The following is a 4,324-nucleotide window of genomic DNA, read 5'->3' on the forward strand; positions in this document are numbered from 1 at the left end:
ATTCAGTCCTTAAGGCAAAGAATCCAAGCAGACAAGCTGATTAATTAATAATAACTAATATTACAAGAGTGAAACTTGGTGACTGTCATAAAAAAAAAAAAAAATGTTTCACAGTCCAGGCTCCGGTTTGGGGTCAACAGGGATAGGAAAGTAAAATAGAAAAAGGCTTTTCATTAAATTTCTGTAAGACATTGGTGCTGAAAGCAGCACTTCTTTGGTCCTCAACTGGAAGTATGAAGTTCTCAAGAAAGAAAGTGCTGCTCTTTAATTTCTGCTCCAAATAGAACATGGCTTTCATACAAAAATTATGCTTCAGTTGATACCCAGAGAAATCCAGAATATCAGCAGGAACAGCAATGTTCAGTGAAGGTTGGCAATCACTAGAAAAATTCTGCATAGTCCAAGGGAAGCAAAATGGATGACTGAAGAAAAAGTTATATATGCTGCGAAACCACAGTATTGGTACCTCATGGGATGTCATATTCCAAATGGAAGCCACAATTGATGTCGATGAAATATCTAATGGAAAAAACAAAAGAGGGAGATTTGAAGGGAAAAGTGGCTGAAAATATGCAATATCTGGTGGGTAAAGGTTTGAGAAATGCCAAATATATTTAGATGGAGACTTCACAGGGATTGCTCTGGTGGGTGGATTAAGAATCATTGAAACATAAGTTTAGCTAAGCTGATATATCTATCACTTGGAATATACAATTTCTTCATTCATTATATTTCCTTTTTTCTTTGTAGCCTGATCTTTTCCTTACTGTAACCATTAATTTAAATCTTTCAAGAGTAACCAGTGAATATTTTCTCTGATTCTATAGGTTTTCTATTTAGTTTGTTGAGTATGTATTTTGCTGTGCAGAGGTTTTTGTTTAATTAAGTCTCGTTTATTTACTTTTGCTTTTCTGCATTTGCTTTTGGGTGCTTAGTCATAAATCTTTGCCTAGGCCAATGTCTGAAGAGTTTTCCTAGGTTTTCTTCTAGGATTTTTATGGTATCAGGTTTCACATGTAAGTCTTTAATCCATCTTGTGTTAATTTTTGTATGTGGTGAGAGAGAGGGATCCAATTTCATTCTTCTGTATGTGGCTCTGTAATTTCCCCAGCACCATTTATTGAATAGGGTGTCTGTCCTTTCCCTAGTGTATATTTTTGTCTGCTTTGTCAATGATCAGTTAGTTATAGGTATGTGACTTTATTTCTGGGGTCCCTATTCTGTTCCATTGGTCTATGCCTCACTTTTATACCGATACCATGCTGCTTTGGTTACTATAGCTTTGTAGTGTAATTTGAAGTCATTTTGTCCACTTTTAATATATTATTTGTTCCCATGTTATTGAGTAGATTGAGTTTCATGTATGTTTTTGAATTTAGTCTCTTATATGATGTATAATTTGCAAATATTTTTTCTTAATCTGTGGGTTGTCTTTTAATTGTTTCCTTTGTGCTTCAGAAACTTTTTAGTTTAATATAATCTTATTTGTCTATTTTGACTTCTGTTGCTTGTGTTTTCAGGGTCATATTCAAGAGATATTTACCTAAATCAATGTCATAGAATTTTTCCCCATGTTTTCTCTGTGAGTTTTATAGTTTAAGGTCTTACATTTAAGTCTGTAATCCAATCTGACTTGATTCTTGTACAAGGAGTGAGGTAAGGGTCTATTTCGATTCTTCTTTATATGGATATCAATTTTTCTCAATGCCATTTATTGAAGAACCTTACTTTTCCCCAATGTGTCTTCTTGGCAACTTTATTGAAAATAAGTGCATTATAGATGTGTGGATGTATTTCTGGGTTCTATATTCTGTTCCACTGATCTTTGCATCTGTTTTTATGGCAGTACCATGCTGTTTTGGTTACTACAGCCCTGTAGTGTAATTTGAAATCACATAATGTGATTCCTCCAATTTTATCCTTTTTGCTGAGGATGGCTTTGGCTATTCTGGGTCTCTTGTGGTTCCAATAAATTTTAGGATTCTTTTTTCTATTTCTGTGATGAAAAGCTTTGGTCTTTTAATTGGAATTGCATTGAATCTACAGATTGCTTTGTGTAGAATAAGCATTTTAACAATATTGATTCTTCCAATTTATGAACATGGACTATCCTTCCATTTTTTTGTGTGTGTCCTCTTCAATTTCTTTCCTAAATATTTTATAGCTTTTATTGTGGAGAACTTTCACTTCTTTGGCTAGGTTTATTCCTATGTATTTTATTTTATTTAGAGCTATTATAAATGGAATTACTTTCTAGGGTAATTTTTCAGATTGTTATCTGTCAGCGTATAGAAATGCTACTGATTTTTGTATGTTGATTTTGTATTCTGAAAATTTATTGAATTTGTTTATCACTTCTAATAGTTTTTTTGTGTGTGTGTGTGGAGTCTTTTTGTTTCTCTCTATATAAGATCGTATCATTTACAACAAGGATAAGTTGTCTTCTTTCTTTCCAATTTGTATACCCTTTATTTTTTTCTCATATCTGATTGCTCTGGCTAGAATTTCCAGTACTATGTTGAATAACCATAATCAAAATGGTCAATATTGTCTTATTCCATATCTTAGAGAGAAGACTTTCAGTTTTTCCCAATTCAGTATGATACTAACTGTGGGTCTGTCATATATGGCTTTTATCGTGTTGAGGCACATTTCTTTTATACTCAGTTTTTGAGAGTTTTTATCATGAAAAAAATGTTTAATTTTATTGAGTGCTTTTTCAGAATCAATTGAAATGATTATGTATGGTTTTTGTTTTTATTCTGTTGATATGATGTATCATGTTGATGGATTTATTTGCATTCCTGGGATGAATCCCACTTGATAATGAACAATAATCTTTTTAATGTGTTGTTGAATTCAGCTTGCTAGTATTTGTTGAGGAGTTTGGCATCGATTAATATGTTCATCAGAGATATTGGCCTATAGTTTTCTTTTTTTGGTGTGTCTTTTTCTGGTTTTGATATTAGGGTGATACAGGCTTCCTAGAAAGAGTTTGGGAGTATTCCCTCCTACTCAATTTTTTGAACTACTTACATAGGAATGGTATTAGTTCTTCTGTTGATATTCTGTAGAACTCAGCAGTGAATTCATTGGGTCCTGAGCTTTTCTTTGATGGAAGACTTTTTATTACTCCCATTTTTATTACTTCCATCTTGTTACTTGTTAATGCTTTATTTAGGTTTTGGATTTCTTCCCAGCTGAATATTGGTAGGTTGTATGTGGCTAGGAATTTATCCATTTCTTCTTTCTTCTAGGCTTTCCACTTTATTGGTGTATAGTTGCTCATAGTAGTCTCTAATGATTCTTTGAACTTTTGTTGTATCAGTTACAATATTTCCTTTTTCATCTCTGATTTTATTTGGGTCATGTCTCTGTTTTTCTTAGTCTGGCTAAATATGTATCAATTTTATTTATGTCTTCGAAAAAAAAACTTTTTATTTTGTTGATCTTTTTTTCCTTTGGTTTCAATTTCATTTGTTTCTGTTCTGAACTTTATTATTTATTTCTTCTACTAATTTTGGATTTGGTTTACTCTTGTTTTTCTAGTTCTTTAAGATGTATTGTTAGGTTGTTTATTTGAAGCTTTTCTACTTTTTTGATGCAGATACCTATTGCTATAAACTTTCCTATTAGTACTGCTTTGACTGTATCCCATAGGTTTTTATGTGTTGTGTTTTCATTTTCATTTGATTCAAATTTTTTTCTTTAATTTCCTTCTTAACCTTTGCATTGACCCACTGGTCATTCAGGATTCAGGAGAGTATTGTTTAATTTCCATGTGTTTGTGTAGTTTTAAATGTTACTTGTTATTGATTTCTAGTTTTATTCCACTGTGTTCAGGGAAAATACTTGATATGGTTTCATTTAAAATTTTTTTAAGACATGTTTTGTGGCCTAACATATGGTTTATAGTTGAGAATGATCCATTATCTGAGAAGAAGAAGATGTATTATGCAGCTGTTGGATGAAACATTCTTTAAATATATATTAGATCCACTTGGTCTATAGTGTATGTTAAGGTCTATATTTTACTGCTGTATTACAATGTGCCCTGCAGAAATTTATTTTAATTCTTTATTTAACTTTTTCATCATGAAATAACAATAGTAATACTACTTTTTACTTATTTTTCAGGAATTTCTGAGAATATTTGGGGGGAAATAAAATTATTTTGAGCTCATTAGAAATAGAAAGTTTTATCAAAATTTGAGGCCAATGATATTATTAGTGGATTATAATTATTTTTGCCAAGGAGACTTAAAGGAGCATTTAAGTAAAATCCTCAGAATTTGATAATTTTGCTTGAGGTGGAATGAAATGT

Source organism: Propithecus coquereli, unplaced genomic scaffold (genome assembly GCF_000956105.1).
Source record: "Propithecus coquereli isolate 6110/MARCELLA unplaced genomic scaffold, Pcoq_1.0 Scaffold189, whole genome shotgun sequence".
Classification (NCBI taxonomy): domain Eukaryota; kingdom Metazoa; phylum Chordata; class Mammalia; order Primates; family Indriidae; genus Propithecus; species Propithecus coquereli.